This window comes from Eleutherodactylus coqui, chromosome 2 (assembly GCF_035609145.1).
Source record: "Eleutherodactylus coqui strain aEleCoq1 chromosome 2, aEleCoq1.hap1, whole genome shotgun sequence".
In the NCBI taxonomy this organism is placed as follows: Eukaryota; Metazoa; Chordata; class Amphibia; order Anura; family Eleutherodactylidae; genus Eleutherodactylus; species Eleutherodactylus coqui.
This window is the reverse complement of record NC_089838.1, coordinates 214,690,974-214,718,363: the sequence shown is the minus strand read 5'-3', so window position 1 is coordinate 214,718,363 and position 27,390 is coordinate 214,690,974. Positions and strand designations below refer to the sequence as shown.

Here is a 27,390-nt window from a genome sequence, read left to right as displayed (position 1 = left end):
CGGGAACAGCCACGTGTACTGTAGGTTTTTAGCTCTGAGCACCTCAAGGAGGGGTTTCATCTGCCTTCTCTTGGCGAGGGTGGAAGGTGATAAGTCTTGGTACAGCTGGATATTGGTATCTTGGTATTTTATTTGGTCTCTGTCTTTGAAAGCCATCAGTAGTGCTTGTGTGTCATTAAATGAGAGAATTCCACAGATTATATCTCTTGGGGGGTCTCCTGCCCTTGGTTTGGGCCTGAGGGCTTTATGTATTCTTTCAATAATGATCGATCGGGCTCGTTACTTGCCCAGAAGGTCTGAAAATAGGGTCGCTGCCATGTTTCTGAGGGTATCAGGTGTGACAGACACAGGGAGACTTTTGATTCTGATGTTTCGTCTACGACTCCTGTTCTCCTGGTCCTCAATCAGGGTTAGAGCCCTGTCAATCTGGTCCCTCTGCATCACCACATGATCAGATAGGTCGTTTGTTTGTGCAATAAGGCCCGTACATGTGTTCTCCAAATCTTCCACTCTATTGCCAATATGTTGTATTTCTGTGTTTATATCTGTCAGTTCTATAAGGACTGGATGGATAGCTTGTGCTAACGCCTTTTTAAGAAAGTTCTTTGATATACTTGACTTATGCGCACTATTTAGTTAAGTTTCGTTATCACTTTCCCTATCTGACGCTGAGAGGTTTTCGTCTTCTGTTGTTGGCGGGGGGGGGGGGGGGGTTGGATGATCCCGCAGGAGATTGAGCACTTCTTTTTTTTAGGTAGCGTTGCAGGTCCGTTTGGCTTTTAGATGTCGTCTGCTGTCCAGCAGCGTATAAGGCTTTTTCTTTTGCTGTTTTTACCATTGTGCTGTCTAATGTGAGCAATTGCTTCTGCATAGGGCACAGGTGTGTGATGGTATTCAGAACATAATTGTTATGCAACCCTTGTTGCTTATAACAGTTAGAATTAGTCTTATAGTTGCCTGTGCTGTTACACTTGGGAGACAGGGGCATAAGTGAGTTGCAGTGGCGAGAATGAACACCGTAAACGGGATTGTGGACTGCCACCAACCAAATGCGAGAGCCTGTGCAGATTAGAGCAATCAAAATCATGTCACAGTGGGAGCTGTGTCTTGAGCTCTCAGGGGTTATTCGTAGGTTGGATATATGGTCTATCCCTGAGAAGCCAGCCTGTGGTATATTTGCTCTTGAGAAGGTGCACAGTCACCCCCAGGAGAGGACACACGCCTCCTATGTAGGGAGATGTCAGCCCTATGCCGGCTCTTTAGGAGACTGGAGCTCCTGCAGCCCCTGAACGCTGCCACCCGCAGGCCCCGGTAAGTCCCTAAGTCTCTTATGTGAGCGGGCTTACTGCCCGACTCCAGCACCTGCTGCTGATTCAGGGACTTGTTCTGTTCCTCCTCTGATGTACCGCTGCAGCGGGAGGTGGAGTAGGAGGGTTCTCCTGCCAGGTGACATGCTCCGGGTGCCACCAGGAAGCCGCGGTCGGCCGCGACCGCAGGTGGCCGAGAATTTAGTCCCCGGCTCAGATAGGTCAGCTAGGCCTCACCCGCGGCGGCGCTTCTAGGCTCTACTTTAGGTGCTGCAGGGTCTTTAACAGCTCCTTCTGCCCCCAGGAGGTCTTGTGGTGATTAGGGGAGCTTTGGGTAAGTGGAGAGTGTGTTCGGGAACACAGTTTTGCTGAATCTCCAACGAGCTCTCATGGGGTAGGTTTGTCAGCAGAGGTTGTTCATTTATTAGGAAGCTCATCACAATAACATTACCCCATTTTTGTACTCTCATTTTTAGCACATCCTTTTGCAACAGACACATCCTGCAAAAGATTCTTAACACTGAGTCAATCAGATTTTACAAGTCCATGCTACACCCTGCTACCGGACCCTTGGATGCAGCTCCTCAAGACATACTGATGTAGGGGCACAGTTCGCATTATCAGGGTGCATTCAGACGACCGTATATCGGCTGGGTTTTCACGCCCAGCCGATATACGGTGTCTCTCTCTGCAGGGGGAGGAGGCTGTAAGAGACGGGAGCAGTTCTCTGAGCTCCCGCCCCCTCTCTGCCTCCTCTCCCCCCTGCACTATTTTCAATGAGGAGATGCGGGACGGGGGTGTAGCTAATTTTCGGAACTTAGTGCCGCCCCGTCAGGCCTCTTCTCATTGCAAATAGTGCAGAGGGGTGTGGAGGCAGAGAGGGGGTGGGAGCTCAGAGCACTGCTCCCGGATCTTCCAGCCTCCTCCCTCTGCAGAGAGAAATGCCGGATATCACTCTTTAGCTGCAATATATCACTTTTCATCCATTAAATGCTGCGTTTTCCACTCACTACAGGACATCAGGCCTTTCAGGACACCAAACAAATCAGGATCTCACTGTTACGTGTGCTGCTGAGACATGTTGTACTACTGTGCTTCCAGCAGCACAGCACCTCTCAGGGTTAATGATTGAGCTGGCTGGGTGTGGTACTTCCTGCTAGCCAATCTCCTGGGTCTGTGCTCACATATAAACCCAGCTCCTGGTCAGTCTCTGTATAGCTCCTAGGGTGAGCAGTCATGAATCCTTGTCTGTGGAAGTTTGTTGTGTGATCTGCTATCTGTGTTTTGTTGCAGCTTGCTGTGTGACCTGTGCCTTGCTGTTCATGTCCGTTTGTACGTTTATTTTGTGTCAGTTTGGTCTGCTGAGTTTGTTTGCTATGTCTGCGCCCCTAGGGCCCTCTAGTAGATGTGTCTTGCTAGTGTAGGGATTGCAAGATATGAGGGGCCTTGCCGGGGCTTGCTGCTTAAGTTCCTTGGCCAATGTACTAACTAACACCTCGCATTTATATTCAGCTTATCTGTTACTAGTGTTTGCATTGTGGCTGCTGTATGCTGTGTATTCTGGATCAATGTGTCCTGTGGTTCAGTCCCTGTCATGTGGCATGTGAATGCATCCTGTCCTGGTGCGTGGCTCCTAGGGTCAGCTAGGGCCCAGATCCGAAGACCGCTGGGCCGCCCTTATTGGGGCAATGTCCCCGCTTAGGTAGGGCCATGCCATTCCTCCCCGGTAGCACAGGGTCAGTTTGCCAGAAACCCATGTGCGCACTGAGTTCGCTTTGGTCGCGATCCTGTGGGCCCCGTGCTCAGTTGGCCACACGATCGTAACACTCACCTTCTTGTCAGGTTGTGCTTGCTCTTTCCTTGTTTTCACTAGCAGGGGTATATTCTCGCCCTCCACCACACAGTCCCAGTGGTCTGTTAAGTGTATAGACAAAAGAAATTCTGAGAGCTTGGGCTATGTGAAAAAATCCTTCTGCTTTATTTGTTAATTAGTGCTCATACATCAGGATTGCATGGAGAACACGTTTCGATTTCCTTAGAAACCTTGTTCACCTCCTCTCAACATTACAACCTGTTTCCTTAAAACCAATTATCATTAAAAACCGCGTGATTCTTAACCCCTTATTTTCTTGCAGGGTTAATGGGCTGTGCTGCCTCTCTGCTCCCAAGGCAGCAGTTCCACCGCTGTTCACCCGATATGAAAATAATCTGTTAATCTGATTTTGAATATACATTTCCTCTGGAATTTTGACATCCCTATTCACATGACATTTTTGTAAATACATTTTTCTTTTTCCTTCTTGGGACACAAACCAACATATAGCAATTCATTTGTGACCAATAATCCCTTGCGTCATTGCAATATACCATTGCAATGCGCTCTCCAATTTTATACCCATACTACATTTTTATCTAGGTTAGCCTTCATATTATATTAACATTTGTGGCTATCACTCACTTCTCTTATATGATGATTAATAGGAGTTAGAGATGAGCGAGCATACTCGTCCGAGCTTGATGCTCGTTCGGGTATTAGGGTGCTCGAGATGCTCGTTACTCGAGACGAGCACCACGCGGTACTCGTCTTGATTAAACGAGCACTGACCATTGAATTTAATGGAGCCGGCAATACAGCCGGCTCCATTGAAAGCAATGGCCTGCCGGCGATCGCGGGATGAATTGTCGGGAAGGGCTTACATATATAAGCCCTTCCCTGCAATTCATCCAGAAATGTGTAAAAAAAAATATATATATATACTCACCTTGTCCCAGCAGAACGATGTTAGCCCATTGAATTCAATGGAGCCGGCAATACAGCCGGCTCCATTAAAAGCAATGGGCTACCGGCGATCGCGGGATGAATTGTCGGGAAGGGGTTAAATATATAAGCCCTTCCCTGCAATTCATCCAGAAATGTGTAAAAAAAAATATATATATATACTCACCTGGTCCCGGCAGACGGAGTTCAGCGTGGCCAGCGGCAGTCCTCCTGAACTGCTCTGAACAGCTGTGAGTAGTATTCAGCAGCCGGGGATTTAAAATCCCCACCTGCTGAATGAGCTGCCTCTAATTGGTCACAGCCTGACCAATCAGAGGCAGATTCCACTCACACACCCATTCATGAATTTATGAATGGGTGTGTGACTGTTGCCTCTGATTGGCTCAGCGGGACCAATCAGATGAGAGGCAGCAGTCACTCACCCATTTATAAATTCATGAATGGGTGTGTGAGTGGAATCTGCCTCTGATTGGTCAGGCTGTGACCAATTAGAGGCAGCTCATTCAGCAGGCGGGGATTTTAAATCCCTGGCTACTGAATACTACTCACAGCTGTTCAGAGCAGTTCAGGAGGACTGCCGCTGGCAGCGCTGAACTCCGTCTGCCGGGACCAGGTGAGTATATATATATTTTTTATTTTTACACATTTCTGGATAAATTGCAGGGAAGGGCTTATATATTTAACCCCTTCCCGACAATTCATCCCGCGATCGCCGGCAGCATATTGCTTTCAATGGAGCCGGCTGTATTGCCGGCTCCATTGAATTCAATGGGCTAACATCGTTCTGCCGGGACAAGGTGAGTATATTTTTTTTTAATTTTTACACATTTCTGGATGAATTGCAGGGAAGGGCTTATATATTTAAGCCCTTCCCGACAATTCATCCCGCGATCGCCGGCAGCCCATTGCTTTCAATGGAGCCAGCTGTATTGCCGGCTCCATTGAATTCAATGGGCTAACATCATTCTTCTCTGCCACAGCTGTTACAGCTGTGGCAGAGGAGAACAATCTTTATGCTGACAGTGCGGGGGGGGGGGTCTCACTCTTGCCACTATTGTGGCTTAATAGTGGGACCTGGGAACTTGAGATGCAGCCCAACATGTAGCCCCTCGCCTGCCCTATCCGTTTCTGTGCCGTTCCCATCACTTTCTTGAATTTCCCAGGTTTTCACAAATGAAAACCGTAGCGAGCATCGGTGATATACAAAAATGCTGGAGTCGCCCATTGACTTCAATGGGGTTCGTTACTCAAAACGAACTCTCGAGCATCACTGAAAGTTCGACTTGAGTAACGAGCACCCAAGCATTTTGGTGCTCGCTCATCTCTAATAGGAGTTACCATTTGCATTTGCACTTGATGTTTTCCCGTTCATTTTATATATTGTGTGCGTTATAATTTTCAACTATGAAGGATAACCTATATAAAAATGTAGTATGCAAATAAACTCAGAGAGCGCATTGCAATAGTGTATTGCAATGACGCATGGGGTTATCGGTCACAAATGAATTGCTATACATTGGTTTGTGTCCCAAGAAGGAGAAAAAAAAGGTATTTACAAAAATGTCATGTGAATAAGGATGTCAAAATTCCAGAGAAAGTATATTCAAGATTATTTGTATAAAGGGTAAACAGCGGTGGAACTGCCTCCTTTGGAGCGGAGAGGCAGCACAGCCCATTAACCCTGCAAGATAATAAGGGATTTAGAAGCAGTGGGTTTTTAATGATAATTGGTTTTAAGGAAACATAACCTAAGCTTTCAGGACACCATAGCAATGTTGTGTACCATTTTCTTGCTGAAACACCATTTGTGACAACTTGGGGGTTGGTAGTTCATCAGATCGCCATCTTTCCTTCACTAGGTGCACGGTTGCACATCAAAAAAACAAATCGAGATCGGGAGTTTTAAAAAACTTAATAAAACAGTCCTTTTATTGTGGGAAATCAGTAGCAATGGTACAGTCTTGTTACTCGTCACAGTATACACAATATAAACAAGTGACACGGCTGTCTGGTCACTAAATAACAGATTATAATTCTGTCTACCAATAGAGGCCTAGTGCCTTAACACATTGTATAATAATGTCCACATAGGATACTCATACAGGGCATTAGCCTAGGGCAGTGCTTACCAACTCCAGTCCTCTAGGCACCCCAACAGGTCATGTTTTCAGGATATCCTATATTAAGAAAACCTGGGGCAATATCTGAGGCAATAACAATAATTACATTATTTGCATAACACTGAGCAAATTCAGAAAACATGACCAGTTGGAGTGCCTTCAAAACTGCAGTTGAGAAACACTGCCCTAGTGAGTGTCTTCCTCTGTCAGACTCTTGGCACTCTCAGTCCATATCAGACGCTCAGGAGTGGACCATAGCTGGTTCTGCAATGGACTCAGATGTGAGGAACTATGGAGGTATTGTTCCCTTATAGGCATTACCTGGTTAAACCCTTTCCCTGCCGAATATTTCTTTAAGGAGACTATCCTCAAGTCGACTAGTGGCCATTTAGGTAACTGTATTCCTATATATGTAAATAAACTCTGATCACTAATTTCAGCATGTTGAGTGGCCTGGAACGATTGACTCATTAAAATAGATGGATTGTATTACCTAAATAAACATCCTTATCATACTTGTATCATTGATATATTATTTTAGGATGGCCCATATGGATACAGATGTAGCAAAGCACAGCTGACATCATGTGATACAAATTATGTAATATTGCTACATCCGTATACAGCGAATCATATTGACATTAAACTGTACTAGAGCTTTTTTAACATCTTGATTTCTTAAACTATAGATCATGGGATTCAACATGGGTATTACTACTGTATAGAACACGGACACTACCCAATCCTGATCCACGGCATATGCAGAATTTGGTCGCAAGTACATGGAGAAAATTGGGCAATAGAATAAGGCTACACAAGTAAAGTGGGAGATACAAGTGGAGAGTGACTTGCTTCTACCTGTAGAAGACCCAGTTCTGAATATGGTGAATAAAATGTAGATGTATGATATCACTATACAGAAAAATGAGCCCACTTCAAATGAACCAGCAACAACAAACCCCAACAATTCATTAAGATATGTTTCTTTACATGACAATTTTAAAATGGGATTCGTATCACAAAAGAAATGCTTGATATGATTAGACTTACAGAACGGTAGACTAAATGCAGCACATGTGTGAATTAATGAATTAACACATCCTGCAGTGTATACTGAGCAAACAAGTGCAATGCAGGTCACTTTGTTCATTATGACTGTATAATTCAGTGGCTTACATATAGCTACATAACGGTCATAGGCCATCGCAGCAAGTATCATGCCTTCTGTGCTTCCGAGGTCAATGAAGAGGAACATTTGTATTGCACAAGCAATGATGGAGATTACCTTATTTTCAGAAAAGATGTTCACAATGAGGTTTGGTGTAATTGATGATGAATATAAAATATCAACAAAGGATAAATTCATAAGGAAGAAGTACATTGGTGTTTGCAATCCCGGAGTCATTCCAATTAACAGAATGATCATAATGTTACCCAGTAAAGTTACCAGGTAGACTAAAGTGCAGAGCAGAAAGAGAGGCAGCTGAAGCTTTGGGTCGGAGGAGAGACCAGAGAGAACAAATTCTGTCACAAGTGTGTTATTTTTCATCTTATTGTGTAGGTTCCATATGTCTGATTTTTATAAAAGTGACATAAAAGTAAACATTCCTTGTTATAAAAACATTAATATTTTTTTCTAACTAAATAGCAGCAAACAACCTTCATGGTAAATAAAAGGATATTCTCTACAATTATTACCTTTATAAAGCATTTCAGAGCTCTAGAGATAGACATTCTGGTCAAGGCACAGTTCCACAAGGATTTATTATTTCTAATTGGCGTATAACGTATAATTGTTTGTTTTTAATTCATATTTATCATACAAAATGTATCTAGAGAGAAACTCAGTTTATTGCATAAGATTCAGGTTCAAGACCTTTCAGGATAGCAGTCATAGAGCTGCTATGGGGCCAAACAACTAAGGTGGGGGATCTTCAAATATGTTCAATCGGTGGGCAGGTGCAGTTATTGATCAAGGAAAGCTAGTATAAAAAAAATTGATGCTGGCACCTAGCAGCTGGCGTAGAACTGGTGTGGACTAGGGAAATCCAATGGTTTAATTAAAACAAAACATTATGAAGGCAGGGCAGCGGCTCCGACTTTGGATGCACGCCAGGCCCTTCCCGTGGCTCGCTGCAGCTGCGGCGGGTGCCTCACCTCTTCCCAAAAGGTGCTGTTCACCCATTTCTCTCTATAAGCAGAGAGATGGTGAGGGAACACTTAGCTAACTTAAATGAATTCAAGTCTCAAGGTCCAGATGAATTACATCCTAGGATACTAAAGGAAGCAGTTGAGGTAATTGCTAAACCACTCACCATATTCTTTGATAATTCCTGGAGAGCAGTTGAAGTCCCAGAAGATTGGAAAAGGTCAAATGCTGTCCCTATCTTCAAAAATGGGAAGAGGCTGGATCCAGGAAACTACAGGCCTGTGAGCCTGACTTCTATACCGGGAAAGATCTTTGAACAAATTATTGAACAGCATATATGCAAGTACTTGGATAAAAATGGAGTACTTAACCAGAGTCAACATGGGTTTGCAACAAACAAGTCATGCCAGGCAAATCTAATTTCCTTCTATGACAGAATTACCTACTGGGTTGATCAGAGAAATGCGGTGGATACAGTATATCTTGACTTTAGTAAAGCATTTGACAAAGTATCTCATGACATAATTATTGAAAAAAATGACCAAACATGGGATTGACAAGGCAAATGTTAAGTGGATTACAAACTGGCTGAGTGATTGAACTCAAAGAGTGATCATAAATGGCTGCACATCCAAGTGGAAGAATGTATCAAGTGGGGTGCCACAAGGCTCTGTCCTTTGCCCAGTGTTGTTCAACATTTTTATAAATGATCTGGAGGAGGCAATTAATGGGAAACTGATCAAATTTGCTGACGACACAAAGCTAGGAGGGATGACTAACACTAGGAAAGAGAGTATTCAAAAACATCTAAGAAAAGCTTGAACAGTGAGTGGCGACTAACAGAATGATATTTAACCAGGAGTAATGCAAAGTCCTACATTTGGGCAAGAAAAATGAAAAAGCACATACAGAAAGACAGGAATTGGGATAAGCAGCAGCTCATGTGAAAAAGACTTGGGTATAGATCATAGATTAAACATGAGTCAACAATGTGATGCAGCAGCCAAAAAGGCAAACACAATTCTGGGATTAAGAGAAACAGAGTCTAGATCACGTGAGGTAATTATCCCCCTCTACTCTTCCTTAGTCAGACCTCATCTGGAATACTGTGTCCAGTTCTGGACACCCCACTTTAAAAAAAGATATAGACAAACTGGAGCAAGTTCAGAGAAGAGTTACCAAGATGGTGAGCTGTCTGCAAACTATGTCCTATGAGGAACGGTTAAAGAATCTGGGAATGTTAAGCTTGCAAAAAAGAAGGCTGAGAGGAGACTTAATAGCTTTCTACAAATATCTGAAGGGCTGTCACAGTGCACAGGGATCAGTCCTATTCTCATTTGCACAAGGAAAGAGTAGAAGCAATGGGATAAAACTGAAAGGGAGGAGACCTATGTGCCACACACTATTCATTCTGTCAAGGTGTCGGCACGCCCCATTCAGACCGCGGTTTTTTATAAATAGTCACAGGCAGGTACAACTCCGCAATGGGAATTCCGTGTGCACCCACAGCATGGGTGGCTCCCTGGAACCCACCGGAGGTACATAAATGTATCCCATTGCAGTGCCCATCACAGCTGAGGTAATGTTGTGCCTAAGGCAGGTGGGCTTCGGCCCACACTGCATGCCCCAGTCAGACTGGGGTTCTTTAGAAGTGGACACATGCAGTTACAACTCCGTGTGGACCGACAGCATGGGTGGGTGCCAGGAAGCCACCGGCGGAACATAAATATATCCCATTGCATTGCCCATCACAGCTGAGGTAAGGTCGTGCTTAATGCAGGTGGGCTTCGGCCCACACTGCATGCCCCAGTCAGACTGGGGTTCTTTAGAAGTGGACACATGCAGTTACAACTCCGTGTGGACCGACAGCATGCGTGGGTGCCAGGAAGCCACTGGCGGTACATAAAAATATCCCATTGCATTGCCCAACACAGCTGAGGTAGTAATGTCGTGCTTAATGCAGGTGGGCTTCGGCCCACACTGCATGCCCCAGTCAGACTGGGGTTCTTTAGAAGTGGAAACAGATGCATTTACAACTCCCTGTGGACCCACAGCATGGGTGGGTGCCAGGAAGCCACCGGCGGTACATAAAAATATCCCATTGCAGTGCCCATCACAGCTGAGGTAGTAATGTCATGTTTAATGCAGGTGGGCTTCGGCCCACACTGCATGCCCCAGTCAGACTGGGGTTCTTTAGAAGTGGACAGATGTAGGTTAAACTCCGTGTGCACCTACAGCATGGGTGGCTCCCTGGAACCCACCGGCGGTACATAAAAATATCCCATTGCATTGCCCAACACAGCTGAGGTAGTAATGTCGTGCTTAATGCAGGTGGGCTTTGGCCCACACTGCATGCCCCAGTCAGACTGGGGTTCTTTAGAAGTGGAAACAGATGCATTTACAACTCCCTGTGGACCCACAGCATGGGTGGGTGCCAGGAAGCCACCGGCGGTACATAAAAATATCCCATTGCAGTGCCCATCACAGCTGAGGTAGTAATGTCATGTTTAATGCAGGTGGGCTTCGGCCCACACTGCATGTCCCAGTCAGACTGGGGTTCTTTAGAAGTGGACAGATGTAGGTTAAATTCCGTGTGCACCTACAGCATGGGTGGCTCCCTGGAACCCACCGGCGGTACATAAAAATATCCCATTGCATTGCCCAACACAGCTGAGGTAGTAATGTCGTGCTTAATGCAGGTGGGCTTCGGCCCACACTGCATGCCCCAGTCAGATTGGGGTTCTTTAGAAGTGGACACAGATGCATTTACAACTCCCTGTGGACCCACAGCATGGGTGGGTGCCAGGAAGCCACAGGCGGTACATAAATATATCCCATTGCATTGCCCAACACAGCTGAGGTAGTAATGTCGTGCTTAATGCAGGTGGGCTTCGGCCCACACTGCATGCCCCAGTCAGACTGGGGTTCTTTAGAAGTGGAAACAGATGCATTTAACACTCCCTGTGGACCGACAGCATGGGTGGGTGCCAGGAAGCCACCGGCGGTACATAAATATATCCCATTGCATTGCCCATCACAGCTGAGGTAGTAATGTCGTGCTTAATGCAGGTGGGCTTCGGCCCACACTGCATGCCCCAGTCAGACTGGGGTTCTTTAGAAGTGGACAGATGTAGGTTAAACTCCGTGTGCACCTACAGCATGGGTGGCTCCCTGGAACCCATCGGTGGTACATAAATATATCCCATTGCAGTGCCCTACTCAGCAGAGCTAACGTCAGATACAATACAGGTGGGCTTCGGCCCACACTGCATGCCCCAGTCAGACTGGGGTTCTTTAGAAGTGGACAGATGTAGGTTAAACTCCGTGTGCACCTACAGCATGGGTGGCTCCCTGGAACCCACCGGCGGTACATAAAAATATCCCATTGCATTGCCCAACACAGCTGAGGTAGTAATGTCGTGCTTAATGCAGGTGGGCTTCGGCCCACACTGCACGCCCCAGTCAGACTGGGGTTCTTTAGAAGTGGACACAGATGCATTTACAACTCCCTGTGGACCCACAGCATGGGTGGGTGCCAGGAAGCCACCGGCGGTACATAAATATATCCCATTGCATTGCCCAACACAGCTGAGGTAGTAATGTCGTGCTTAATGCAGGTGGGCTTCGGCCCACACTGCATGCCCCAGTCAGACTGGGGTTCTTTAGAAGTGGACAGATGTAGGTTAAACTCCGTGTGCACCTACAGCATGGGTGGCTCCCTGGAACCCATCGGTGGTACATAAATATATCCCATTGCAGTGCCCTACTCAGCAGAGCTAACGTCAGATACAATACAGGTGGGCTTCGGCCCACACTGCATGCCCCAGTCAGACTGGGGTTCTTTAGAAGTGGACAGATATAGGTTAAACTCCGTGTGCACCTACAGCATGGGTGGCTCCCTGGAACCCACCGGTGGTACATAAATATATCCCATTGCAGTGCCCTACTCAGCAGAGCTAACGTCAGATACAATACAGGTGAGCTTTGGCCCACACTGAATGCCCCAGTCAGACTGGTAATATGTACCTTAACAGTAACCTCGTTGGTGGTAATGTGGTGGTGACTGCGGACGTAGTAGCGCGGTTTTATGTAGTTGGTTTTCGGAATGTGGCCATGATTAAGTGGGCCGTGGCGGGGGGATGGTGGTGGTGCTCTCTTGTAGTGTCGTTAAAGGTGAAATTCTTGGACTGCCACCAGACGGACCAATGGAAAGGTATTTGCCAAAAATGTTTTCATTGTTGGAGGAGGAGGGGGATGTTTTGGAGGCACTATGTGTCCTCTCCACGTGTCCGTGGTTATATGCACCTTAACAGTAACAGCGTTGGTGGGAAATGGCCCCGCCGCCATCATGTCTTTGTGAAGCCTCTGTTTCCACACCCCAGTGACATACCATTAGCAGCGGTATAGGCAGAGCCCCGAATTATTAACATTTCAGCGGTAGTATTAGGGACAGGCCCCACTAACATATCACTAGCAGCAGTATAGGGGGAGCGCAGTCTTAGTTCCATTTCAGTAATAGTAGCACTCAAGACAGGCCCCAGTAACAATTCCGAAGCAGCAGTATAGGAGGAGCGCAGTCTTAGTTCCATTTCAGTAATAGTAGCACTCAAGACAAGCCCCAGTAACAATTCCCATTGCAGCAGTTTAGGGAGATAACAGTCTCTTTCACATTTCAGTAGCTGCAGTATAGACAAGGCCCCAGTTACATTTACGTAGCAAAAGTGTAGGCCAACCCCACACACCTTTCTGTTCCATGAGTGCAGGCGAAGAACATAGAAATTACAATGATTACACTGTAGGTGAGGGCCCAAAAAAATTGATGTAGCAACAGTACTAATGTACCTCAGAAAAAATTGGCCATGCCCAACCATGATGGCAGGTGAAACCCATTAATCGCTTTGGTTAATGTGGCTTAAGTGGTAACTAGGCCTGGAGGCAGCCCAGTTTAACGAAAAATTGGTTCAAGTTAAAGTTTCATCGCTTGTAAGAGCATTGAAACGTATAAAAATTGTTTGGAAAAATTATATGAGTGAGCCTTGTGGCCCAAAGAAAAATTGCCCGTTCGGCGTGATTACGTGAGGTTTCAGGAGGAGGAGCAGGAGGAGGAGGAGGAATATTATACACAGATTGATGAAGCAGAAATGTCACCGTTTTGGATGGTGATACAGAACGATGCTTCCATCCGCGGGTGCAACCTACGTATTGCTTAGGTATCGCTGCTGTCCGCTGGTGGAGAAGAGAAGTCTGGGGAAATCCAGGCTTTGTTCATCTTGATGAGTGTAAGCCTGTCGGCACTGTCGGTTGACAGGCATGTACGCTTATCTGTGATGATTCCCCCAGCCGCACTAAACACCCTCTCTGACAAGACGCTAGCCGCAGGACAAGCAAGCACCTCCAGGGCATACAGCGCGAGTTCAGGCCACGTGTCCAGCTTCGACACCCAGTAGTTGTAGGGGGCAGAGGCGTCACGGAGGACGGTCGTGCGATCGGCTACGTACTCCCTCACCATCCTTTTACAGTGCTCCCGCCGACTCAGCCTTGACTGGGGAGCGGTGACACAGTCTTGGTGGGGAGCCATAAAGCTGTCCAGGGCCTTAAAGAGTGTTGCACTGCCTGTGCTGAACATGCTGCTCGATCTCCGCGCCTCCCCTGCTACCTGGCCCTCGGAACTGTGCCTTCTGCCACTAGCGCTGTCGGAGGGGAATTTTACCATCAGCTTGTCCGCCAGGGTCCTGTGGTATAGCAACACTCTCGAACCCCTTTCCTCTTCGGGAATGAGAGTGGAAAGGTTCTCCTTATACCGTGGGTCGAGCAGTGTGTACACCCAGTAATCCGTAGTGGCCAGAATGCGTGCAACACGAGGTTCACGAGAAAGGCATCCTAACATGAAGTCAGCCATGTGTGCCAGGGTACCTGTACGCAACACATGGCTGTCTTCACTAGGAAGATCACTTTCAGGATCCTCCTCCTCCTCCTCCGCCTCCTCCTCCTCAGGCCATACACGCTGAAAGGATGACAGGCAAGCAGCATGGGTACCGTCAGCAGTGGGCCAAGCTGTCTCTTCCCCCTCCTCCTCATCCTCCTCATGCTCCTCCTCCTCCTCCTCAACGCGCTGAGATATAGACAGGAGGGTGCTCTGACTATCCAGCGACATACTGTCTTCCCCCGCCTCCGTTTCCGAGCGCAAAGCATTTGCCTTTATGCTTTGCAGGGAACTTCTCAAGAGGCATAGCAGAGGAATGGTGACGCTAATGATTGCAGCATCGCCGCTCACCACCTGGGTAGACTCCTCAAACTTTCCAAGGACCTGGCAGATGTCTGCCAACCAGGCCCACTCTTCTGAAAATAATTGAGGAGTCTGACTCCCACTGCGCCGCCCATGTTGGAGTTGATATTCGACTATAGCTCTACGCTGCTCATAGAGCCTGGCCAACATGTGGAGCGTAGAGTTCCACCGTGTGGGCACGTCGCACAGCAGTCGGTGCACTGGCAGATTAAACCGATGTTGCAGTGTCCGCAGGGTGGCAGCGTCTGTGTGGGACTTGCGGAAATGTGCGCAGAGCCGGCGCACCTTTACGAGCAGGTCTGACAAGCATGGGTAGCTTTTCAGAAAGCGCTGATCCACCAAATTAAAGACGTGGGCCAGGCATGGCACGTGCGTGAGGCTGCCGAGCTGCAGAGCCGCCACCAGGTTACGGCCGTTGTCACACACGACCATGCCCGGTTGGAGGCTCAGCGGCGCAAGCCAACGGTCGGTCTGCTCTGTTAGACCCCGCAGCAGTTAGTGGGCCGTGTGCCTCTTCTCTCCTAAGCTGAGTACTTTCAGCACGGCCTGCTGACGCTTGCCCACCGCTGTGCTACCACGCCACGCGACACCGACTGCTGGCGACGTCCTGCTGCTGCTGACACATCTAGATTGCGAGACAGAGGTTGAGGAGGAGGAGGAGGAGGGTGCTTTAGTGGAGGAAGCATACACCGCCGAACATACCACCACCGAGCTGGGGCCCGCAATTCTGGGGGTGGGTAGGACGTGAGCGGTCCCAGGCTCTGACTCTGTCCCAGCCTCCACTAAATTCACCCAATGTGCCGTCAGGGAGATGTAGTGGCCCTGCCCGCCTGTGATTGTCCACGTGTCCGTTGTTAAGTGGACCCTGCCACTAACCGCATTGGTGAGGGCGCGTACAATGTTGCGGGAGACGTGGTCGTGCAGGGCTGGGATGGCACATCGGGAAAAGTAGTGGCAACTGGGAACTGAGTAGCGCGGGGCCGCCGCCATCATACTTTTGAAGGACTCCGTTTCCACAACCCTATACGGCAGCATCTCAAGGCTGATAAATTTCGCTATGTGGACGGTTAACGCTTGAGCTTCCGCTCAAAGACTTGCGCTAGCGACGGCTGGACGGTGCGGTGCGACACATTGCTGGATGGGGCCGAGGACAGCGGAGGTGAGGGTGTGGGTGCAGGCCAGGAGACGGTAGTGCCTGTGTCCTCAGAGGGGGGTTGGATCTCAGTGGCAGGTTGGGGCACAGGGGGAGAGGCAGCGGTGCAAACCGGAGGCGGTGAACGGCCTTCGTCCCACCTTGTGGGGTGCTTGGCCATCATATGTCTGTGCATGCTGGTGGTGGTGAGGCTGTTGGTGGTGGCTCCTCGGCTGATCTTGGTGCGACACAGGTTGCACACCACTGTTCGTCGGTCGTTAGGCGTCTCTGTGAAAAACTGACAGACCTTTGAGCACTTCGGCCTCTGCAGGGTGGCATGGCGCGAGGGTGCGCTTTGGGAAACAGTTGGTGGATTATTCGGTCTGGCCCTGCCTCTACCCCTGGACACCGCACTGCCTCTTGCAACCTGCCCTGCTGCTGCCCTTGCCTCCCCCTCTGAAGACCTGTCCTGAGTAGGCGTTGCACACCAGGTGGGGTCAGTCACCTCATCGTCCTGCTGCTCTTCCTCCGAATCCTCTGTGCGCTCCTCCCTCGCACTTACTGCCCTTACTACTACCTCACTGCAAGACAACTGTGTCTCATCGTCATCGTCCTCCTCATCCACTGAAAGGTCTTGAGACAGTTGCCGTAAGTCCCCAGCCTCATCCCCCGGACCCCGGGAACTTTCCAATGGTTGGGCATCAGTGACGATAAACTCCTCTGGTGGGAGAGGAACCACTGCTGCCCAATCTGAGCAGGGGCCCGAGAACAGTTCCTGGGAGTCTTCTCGCTCCTGAGCATGTGTCATTGTAGTGGAGTGAGGAGGCTGGGAGGAAGGAGGAGCAGCAGCCAGAGGATTCAGATTTGCAGCACTGGACGGCGCAGAACTGTGAGTGGATGATAGCTTGCTCAAAGCACTTTCTGCCATCCACGACAGGACCTGCTCACACTGCTCATTTTCTAATAAAGGTCTCCCGCGTGGACCCATTAATTGGGCGATGAATGTGGGGACGCCAGAAACGTGCCTCTCTCCTAATCGCGCAGCAGTCGGCTGCGATACACCTTGATCAGGAGCTCGGCCTGTGCCCACACCCTCACTTGGGCCTACGCGTCCTCGGCCACGTCCACGTCCTCTAGGCCTACCCCTACCCCTCAGCATGCTTTATTACCAGTGATTTCCCAGGCAGGAAATAAATTGGCGCAAGCCTGCAGGCCAAATAGAATGTTTCCCTTTTTTTTTAAAGGGAAGGCCCACTGATTATATTCAATCAGATAAGATTAGAAATGTGTTCCACAGAACTGCAGTGTTATAAGAAGTGCAGCAGAGGGGTGATTTTTCCCAGGCAGGAAATAAATTGGCGCAAGCCTGCTGTTAAACGTAACTGGCTGCGTATGATTTCTTTACGTTCTCCACCCACCACACACGTACCCAGAACACTGAGGGCTGTCAGAGGCAGGCCAAATAGAATGTTTCCCTTTTTTTTTTTAAAGGGAAGGCCCACTGACTATATTCAATCAGATAAGATAAGAACTGTGTTCCACAGAACTGCAGTGTTATATGAAGTGCAGCAGAGCGGTGATTTTTTCCAGGTAGGAAATAAATTAACGCAAGCCTGCTGTTAAATGTAGCTGGCTGCGTATGATTTCTTTACATTCTCCACCCACCACACACGTACCCAGAACACTGAGGGCTGTCAGAGGCAGGCCAAATAGAATGTTTCCCTTTTTTTTTTAAAGGGAAGGCTCACTGACTATATTCAATCAGATAAGAACTGTGTTCCACAGAACTGCAGTGTTATATGAAGTGCAGCAGAGCGGTGATTTTTCCCAGGCAGGAAATAAATTAACGCAAGCCTGCTGTTAAATGTAGCTGGCTGCGTATGATTTCTTTACATTCTCCACCCACCACACACGTACCCAGAACGCTGAGGACTGTCAGAGGCAGGCCAAATAGAATGTTTCCCTTTTTTTTAAAGAAAAGGCCCACTGACTATATTCAATCAATAATATATGTCTTCTGGCACTGCCTACACAATTCTGTCCCTGTAGTATTACTGCAGGGCGCAATGCTCTGCACAGCTGATTTTGAAAAAAAAAAAATATGCAACACTGCTAACAGCAGCCTGCACAGTACTGCACACGGTTAAATGTGGCCCTAGGAAGGACCGTTGGGGTTCTTGAAGCCTACACTCACTCCTAACACTCTCCCTGCCTAACCACCACTTCTGTCCCTGTAGTATTACTGCAGGGCGCAATGCTCTGCACAGCCGATTTTGAAAAAAAAAAATTGTGCAACACTGCTAACAGCAGCCTCCACACTACTGCAAACTGATAGATGTGGCCCTAAGAAGGACCGTTGGTGTTCTTGAAGCCTACACTCACTCCTAACACTCTCCCTACAGCAGCTCCAACACAACAGCACTTTCCCTCAGCTAACTCACAACGCATCTGAGGCGAGCCGCGGGAGGGGCCGATTTTTATACTCGGGTGACATCTGATCTCGCCAGCCACTCACAGCAGGGTGGTGGTATAGGGCTTGAACGTCACAGGGGGAAGTTGTAATGCCTTCCCTGTCTTTCAATTGGCCAGAAAAGCACGCTAACGTCTCAGAGATGAAAGTGAAAGTAACCCGAACACCGCGTGGTGCTCGTTAAGATTAACGAGCATCCCGAACACCCTAATATTCGCCCGAGCATCAAACTCGGACGAGTACGTTCGCTCATCTCTACTACAGGTATATTCTTGTGTCCCAAATCAGGGTCATTATTTGCTGCTTGGGTCGCGGGCCGTGATTCTGAAGATAATTATGCTACCACTCTCTCTAATAATTGTCTACACCTGCTGTCTCCTCCTTTGGACCAATACTGTATGGGTAAGTGTGGGGTGTGTCAGCTAGTTAGTTTATGATTGGTGTGGTCTATGGTACATCTCTCTCTATATATATAGGTCTATGTCTCATTGTCTGTATGCTTGAGAAAGTCCTCTGCGTAGGACGAAATGTCGCAAGCTCCTTTAAATGGATGGAGTCTTTTAATCAATAAAGATGTCATTTGGATTTTTTACCATATGAAGACTACTTGAAGATTCTTTGAAAAAAAGTTCCACAGGGTGCTGCTTACATCTACACATTTATCTGGCATTTAAAGGGACCCTGAAAGTCCAGTTCTAATGGTGAGCGTGCACCTTTAAGCTTTTGCCTACTGTATATATCTCCCGTACTATTGTAGAGACTTGGTGTGCTGCTGAGACCTTATAATTATTTACAAGTATATCATGGACTTTACTCAGCAAGCACCCCCAGGGAGCCTTGATTTATCATTACACTTGGAAGATGGAACTCCAGGACACTCCATTGCATTTACATACACTGAAGCGGATGCCCAACGTATATTATCTGGAACTGAATCAGATGGTTCTTTTCTTGTGGTGCCAAGCAGTCATGCTCTACAACGTAAGTTTGAAACACTTAGCAAGAAAAATATTTCCTTATGTTTACACGCTACCACTTTGAAGGAGTATTACTCCGTGCGACGCATTCTAAGAGGATTGAGGTCACATATACGCCCAACATTACTACCTAATAATCCGAAATTTTGTGCTAAATTTGCTAGCATTTTCAACAAATATGCGTATGACCTAATCTTGCTTAATTTGGAGTTTCTGCACATTGAGATAAGAGAGCATACAAAAATTCTATCTGATGTTGAAAAATAGCTTCGTTCCACACTTACAGATGACTCTTTTGCCACCTATATGAAAAATCTGGATGTTGTCTTACGTAAATTCAGAGAGGATATAGAATCTTCCAAAAAACTGAAGTGGCACCACGACTCTGAAGATTATAGATTGGGTCACATTTATAACTGGCAGTCAAATGGCCAAAATCAACAACCAGCCTCTAATGGTCCATTTCAACATCGACAGGGATTTAATAGACGGTGAGGAAGAGGCACACCACGCTACTGGTCTTCTACTATATCAGAATCTACCGATAACTCTACCCACAATGTTCCAACAGCTACTGAATCTGCTTTTTTAGGGGCTCGCCCCCCGACGTCCAGCCGAGAACGATCTCCGCCCAGCATAGGAATAGGAGAAGGGGCGGCAGGAAGCATAAGAGGCTGCTCAAGAGGACATCTGCATATCCAGACCAGACCTGAGAGACGAAGGATGAACCAGAGTCAATAGGTAACTCTCTGATCATTAATATTTCCTCTAAAGAATTGACTGTCCATCAGAAGATTGCCCTCTCACGAGGCCTATCTTTCTGCCCGACCACCGATTATGAACTGGTTCTCTTTGGACTTAGACTGCAGAAGATTTGTCCGTAAACTCAAATTGCAGGCATACTTCTCCGGTCCTACAACGAATATTGCATTGTCTCAATCTAACGCTGTTCTTGCACAATGTGATTCCCAGGGTAGTTTTACCTCTGCGGGGCTGGGACTACGTGGGAAAAGCTCTTTTGTACCACCTGGTGCCTACCTGGCCATTGAAACATTTGAAAGGCTAGTACAAAAAGACATAAAAAAGTATATGCTTGTCGTCGCAACTCCCAACATAAGTGTAATATATTACATGCTGACAGAGAAGCACTTACTGAACTTGCTAACGATCTTTCCTTGACCATAAGGCCCGCCGATAAAGGCGGAGTCATTGTTGTCACGGATACTAGACAATACCACACTGAGCTACTCTCTCAGCTTGAGGATTCTTCCATTTATGAAAAATTGCAATGTGATCCTACTATAACATACCAAAGCTCTCTTAAGAGTTTTTTGAACGAGTCTGTTCTGCTTGGCATCATTGACCACAAACTTAGAGATTTTTTATTTCCTCAATTTCCCATTGTTCTAATTTTGTACTCACTCCCCAAGATCCACAAAAACGTTACAAATCCCCCAGGATGTCCTATAATTTCTGGACAGTGTTTTTTTCAGTTATTCTTCCCGTTTTCTTTATCTTATACTGAGGGGTTTCGTTATACGAGCACCTTATCTCCATGACACAACGGATTTCTTAAAATCAAAAAAGTTTCAATCACAGCTAATAGTTTACTAGTAACATTAGATGTGACTGCCCTGTACACTAATATCGTACATGAGAAGGGCCTGCAGGCAGTCAGGGACCATCTCATCAATTCTGATATGCCTGGTCTAAAAATGGAGTTCATCTTAGCCTTGTTGGAAGATGTCTTGACAAAGAATGCTTTCATGTATGATGGTGCTTACTACCTCCAGAAGCGCGGCACTGCGATGGGGACCAACGTTGCCCCCCACATATGCCAACCTCTACATGGACGCATTTGAGGAAGAGCATGTATTACCTCCCCATCCTGGACTTTGGTCCAGGTATGGTGAAGGTATATAGATGACATCTTCCTCATTTGGGCAGGTACCAAAGATGCACTCTAGGAGTTTTTTCACGAACTTAGCGGCATATATGAAGAACTAAAATTTACTATTACGATCTCTCACCATCAAATCTATTTTTTAGATGTTACGGTAACAATTTCTGACAACCATCTACAGACGGATTTGTATGTCAAACCGGCAGATCGTAATACTTTTATTAGCTTTGCCATCCAGAAAATATGCTTCGCTCACTCACTTGGAGTCAACTACTTCGGATTAAAAAAATTGTAGACGAACCCTTCCTTGATGATCGTCTTGACTTCATGTGTCAAAAATTCCTACAAAGGGGTTAATCCCAAACCCTGATTGATAAACTAAAAAATGAGGTACAATTGGTTCCTCGTAGTTCTACCCTCAAAAATAAGATCAAGAAAACAGGTCCTAAATGCATTTCATTTATTTCTACCTTTGGACCCCTTAGTGGCCAGTTCTCAAATATCATCCATAAGCACTGGCTTCTCCTACAGGCATATTATTCTGAGGTGTAGGACTTTCAGTCCCCACCGATGATGTGCTATAAACGAGGTCCCAACATCAGGGATAAGGTAGTCCTCACCAATAGGAATCCAACACGCCTTTCCCCTGACTACTCAAACGCCTTTGGAAAAACCAAAGGTTGTTTTCCCTGTATGAACTATGCTAGCTGTAGCAATTTAGTCAAAGGAGATACATTCTTACACCCTAGTACAAAAAATTCACACACACAACAGATACACTTGCTCTTCTGCCTATGTTATATACATGATTAGTTGCCCCTGTGGCCTTATTTATATAGGCGAAACGATTAACGAAGTGAGAAAACGTATATCACAACATAAGAGCACTATTAGAACAAGAAATCTTGAAGTCCCAGTGGCCAAACATTTTATCACAGCAGGCCACTCAATAAGCCAATTGTGCTTCCGCGTTATTGATAGTGTGCCGAAACCGATACGCGGTGGCAATTGTGAGAATCAGTTAAAATACCTTGAATTGATGTGGATCTTCAAACTTGACTCCCTTCAACCTAAGGGTTTAAATATCGAGTACAATGCATTACCTTTTCTGTAGTGTTTGTGGTTATACTGTAATTTATGCATTTATTACAGGAATCTGACTGTTGATTGTTTAATTATTTATCATTTTTCTTTTCTTCTCTTTCTTCCTTTTTTCTCCATACAGGTTGGCAAAGGAGGAGACTTCATGTATTTATACGTGATATACATATTTCCTTTGGGGAATATGTGATAGCTTTTTTTGACATATGATTCTCTCAGTCTTAAGTATCTTACCATATATGGCTCTAAATAAATTCACACTTTTGCATCATATATACGATTCCTTATTTTTTGTGTGACTTCCCTTTCTCTGTAATTAGTTGGCTGGTTTAAATATTATATTTAAGTACTATGTTAAGATTGCCTATATACATCGTAATAGGATACTTAGCTTAAACATAACGGGTTATAAAGAACCAATAATGCCATTGTTTTTTGCATACAACTGAGAAAGTACAGGTTCATAAAAAATAAAGAATCTGTCTCAAAATGGCCGCTAGATACAAAATGGAGCATTATAAGACGTAAATAAGCTTGTGTGTAGTGAAACAATAATTCAAGCAGAAATAGCTTTAGAGCAGTATATTCGGTACAATGTGTAATGATGTGTCTCTCTCTGTTCTTTTTCATGAGAACCAAGTCTGGACAACAGTTCTTATCAGGAAAAGTCCTCCCACACTTTCAGAAAAACTTGGACAAGGGAACTGACTGTACTACAGCGAGTTGAATAACAAAGGGAGGACCAGGGAGGACGAGATAACACTGAAGTGAAACAGACGCTTGAGAACAAATATATTCTCACTAAACAATGCATGATTCTAATGTTATTTCTAACCCAATGAGATTAAACCTCGTGACTAATGACGTATTCATTTTCTGTATTAGAACTATAGGCAGTCAATAAACGCTCAGAGTACGTACGCCTTAAGCAGAGCGAGCTATATACTTGCCGTGGCTCTCTCTCCGTATCTGAGGAGAACTGGAAACCGACTCTTGTGTGGTTCTTGGCCTCCGTGCTGCAGCGGATACGAATTGATTTGGAACCCAAGACTTGAAAGGTTAATGTGACCTAGCGGTCCTTAACAACTGGCGTAGTCGGCAGGATTATTGATTGACGCTGATGATAACCATTGGACTGCGACACAGACCTGGATTGATGATATCAGCCGTGCCAAAGTCTGGGGACTGATCAACCCCATACAGCGCGGTAAGTCACATATATACATATATATGATGTCTACCGTGGTCTGTTTTGGCACATTTGATTGTAGTCTGTCCTGCGGTCAGTCGTTATTTCAATGTACAATTGTTAAGCTGTCATCAATAGACATTGTTACCTCAGGTCTTGGGTACTCTTAAGTGACACCGAGGGACAGAATCTGTAATTTGACTATATGCATATATATGTGTTTTCATTGTGGGTCCAGTAGGACTGGCTGTTTAAATGTACAGGGCGTTTTGGCTGTTTAACTGTACATGGCATTTTGTGGGTCCATTAGGACTGGCTGTTTAACGGTGCAGGGCCTTTTGGCTGTTTAACTGTACCGGGCATTTTGGCTGTTTAACTGTATCAAACGTAGAAGTCTGTGAACACTACGTCATCGAGGACAGGGCATTTGGCGTGGAAGTCTTTGAACACTACGTCTTGTTGTATCGTACGTAATAACATGTTGAAGTTCTTTAAGAAGACTACTGATCAGGGTCTCCTGGATTCTGTCCACTTGGTGTCATGTAGAGGAGAAGAGTATGTGAAGAAGGTTAAGAAGTTATGTGAGATAGTGGGTATGCCGTCTGGTGGCAGGCTACAACCTGGATTGTGGTCAGAAATGTAAGTGTAGAGGGTCACTGAATGATGCTGGTTTATTGAAAGACGCTGAAATGTGGCATAAGGTTTCTGTACAGTTGAAAGCTGAAGGTTATGAGGAAGTTGAATGGATTGAAGAACATGTAAAGTCTTACAAGTACCGTAAGCCTGTCAGACCGCCTCCATACGAGGGCTCTGATAAGACTGATGATGTTCCACATTGGATGTGCACAAGGTGTGGAATTCAAAACCCAGCATATGTGTTTATCTATGAGTCTAAATGCAGGGAATAGTTCATATTCACAGAGAGCGGACAGCCGTTTTACAAAGGTGGGGCTGTCGGAGAAGGCTTGGAAAGTGTGTTAGCTGATAATGAAGGGATTGTAGTTAATAGACGATTGCTCAAGTTTGCAGAGAAAGATGTTTCAGTAAGTAACGTAAAGTTGAAGTAAGAAAGTTGCAGATTCAAGATGGCGATTATTCATATGCTTTGAGTTGAAGACAAAGAAAGGCAGTCCTTCTTTAACATCTGAGGGCACCGCCCCGGCCGTGTCATGGATGATGTTTTTCTCCCTTTGTCCTGCCCCTAGATGGCCGTGTTGTTATTGGGGCCAATACCAGTCGATATATCTTGATACGTGTCTAGTATGTAGTATTCCTGGACCCTCCCGTCACCATCGCCCAGTCAGGCCACGCCTTCGGTGGCCATTTCAGTGCCAGCCATAGCCCAGCGGCCATTTTAGCTTCTGTTGTAACAATACCTTCAGCTGCCGCTCAGACGTCCTCTTAGCTCCGCAGCAGAAATGAGCTGGCCTCTGACCTCCCATCTATGTATGTTTTTACCCAGCATACCAATTCTTTGAACTGCAATGACAAGTGCCTTTTCTGAATTTTGCATAGAAACATTCAAGTCCCCTCATCGCGCCTGCAAACAGCCTCCTCCTGATTATCTGTTCTGCAGTCTGTGTTTAGCACCCCCATCCCAAGTAGGTCTGTGCTTAAAATTTCCCATGAATGTAGTTGTTGCTGGAAAAATCTTTTCCATTTTGCAAAAAAAAAAAAAAAAAAAATGGAGGAGAAAGGGAATCCTCTAGTCTGTGTCCCCCTATGACATGAAGCAAGTTCATGCAGAGTCTGCAGACAATTATGTGACAATTAACCACCGTGCTGTCTGTCCTGTATGTTTTAATGTCATAACATTGTGTCATTGCTGTACGTGTTGTCCATTCCTCATAAGTCAGATACTGCTGAGAAGAAAGGTCGGAAGGGGAGGGTCAATATGTGATAATATATATATAGGAGTACATAGAGGGTTAATGCTTGATCTATTAGAAGCCGCAGCTAGTCCGGAGCAGGTCCTCCCCCTTCCCTTTGTTTTTCTCTTCGCTCTAATCTTTGGCCTTGAGAGTTAGAGCGGAGAACACTGGACAATTAATTAAGTTTGCTTGACTAGAATAGAACCCAAAATGAATCCGGTGAATCTTACTGTTTTTGCTGTTCTTTGTGTAAATGTCAGTTCTGTAATTGGTTGGACGTGTGCATAATTGCTAGATGTGTGTTCCTTTTATGGGAAATATTAGTGATGAAGTGGTTGTTGTGGAATCTGTTGTACATCTCTAGTATTACAGACAGTTAAAGTTTGACTGTTTCCAGGGAGAGGTGGTAGTGATTGAATGTATTTGTTTGCAAGATGAGGACAGTTGCATCATACGCGTTACGTCCTGTGTGAACTGTTACTAATATTTGAATGAGAGAGACAGACTTGACCACATGGATGGATGAGAGTTAATGACCCGTGTTCAGACGATGCAGATATTGACTGGGGATACAATTTCCCCTCCTCCCCCCTGCATATGCAGACTGTAAATTTTCAATGTGGATAGATGTTTGTAGAATATTCATGTTTCTGTTATTGGCACTGATATCTTACAGGCCTTATCTGCATCCACCAAATTCCCACCGGATGGATCGGTACGGGTTGAGACCTCAGGTGCCAGTTCAGAAGAGTTTTGTAAACTAACTGCTCCAACAAACACCCTTCTTTTTTCCAGTCCAGAAAAAACGCTGAAGGGTCAGCCAGGCGCCTACCACATGTAGGCGCTGTGTGCTGTCGGTGCTGTGTGATGTAGGCACTGTGTGCTGATGAGGTGTCAGTCAGACACCTACGGCATGTCGGTTCTGTATGCTGATAATTTGGAAGCCTGCCAACAGGCCACAATTTCACTGTTAATTTTTCTTGCAGAAATGACAAACTCCAGTCCTGCAAAATAAAGGTTGTTCTCCTGGGTCATTGTTTAGGCCAAGGAACTGGACATCTGACAGAGGAACAAAAAGCTGTTGTCCAGGCCATACCTGTACCTACATGTGTTGCCAAACTCCGCACCTTTCTGGGCCTTGTTTCATACTGCTGCCCATGAATCCACTCTGTTTCCTCTTATGCAACCACTTCATGACTGTCTTTCAATTATTCTTTTCTCTCTCACCTCTGAAGCAGCTCTCTAGTCTTGGGTATTCCCAACTACTCTCTACCCTTTACTCTTTTCTGTACTGAACTTTCTAGCCATGTGATGGCAGTGTTGACACAAAAGCATGGAGGACAACCACGGCCACTTGGATACTACTCAATGAGGGTGGATCCAGTGGCTCGAGGAGCTCCCTCATGTGTTTGTGCGGTGGCAGCAGTACAGGCAATGGTTAACAAATCTTCGGAGTTGGTATTGAACTAACCCCCCCCCCATGACATCCGGAGCGTATACACGCAAGTGCAACCCAAGCACTTATTTCTGGCCCGTCAAATCCAGCTACAATGTGCTCTTGTCATTCTTGTCACTGTTGCTACTACCTTGAACTCGGTTACTCTCCAAATTAAGTACCCTAGTTCAAAGGGGGGGGGGGGGGAGAAGATATAGGTGATCTAGGTATTGCAGGTCAGCTATTTTTAAATTTTTAATTTTTTCTTTTTCCTTTTTATAATAAGGTTATGATCTATTTGAAATAAAATACCAGCCTGATTGTCTAGCGGTAATCGGTGAAAGGGGCTGCAGGAGTGCCAATTCAGCTGGCAGAAACTGAACCGCTTGAGGTAATGTTTAAAGGGTCACGATACCTCACGCGCTTCCTTATGCTGGAAGGTCCTGAAAGCATATTGAGAATTGCGTGATGGGACCTTTGGGAGGTTGTATCAAACTTCACCTGTCCGGTGAGGCTTGTATACACCCCGGGTCTGAAAGTCACCCGACCTTCTGTCGGATGGCAGCAGACCAAGCGACACCTCTACCCGTCCTCACTCTTACGTACGCAGAGGACCAAGCTCTTAGCCCCCTTGGTCCGTCAGTACCCCCTGGCACATGTCCAGGAAGATG

At 46.2% G+C, this 27,390-nt stretch overlaps 1 pseudogene; it reads right to left on the bottom strand.

Moving 5' to 3' along the window:
* Nucleotides 1-3,731: 3,731 nt before the first annotated feature.
* On the bottom strand, nucleotides 3,732-7,755 carry LOC136610087 (olfactory receptor 5AR1-like; annotated as a pseudogene).
* Nucleotides 7,756-27,390: the final 19,635 nt, after the last annotated feature.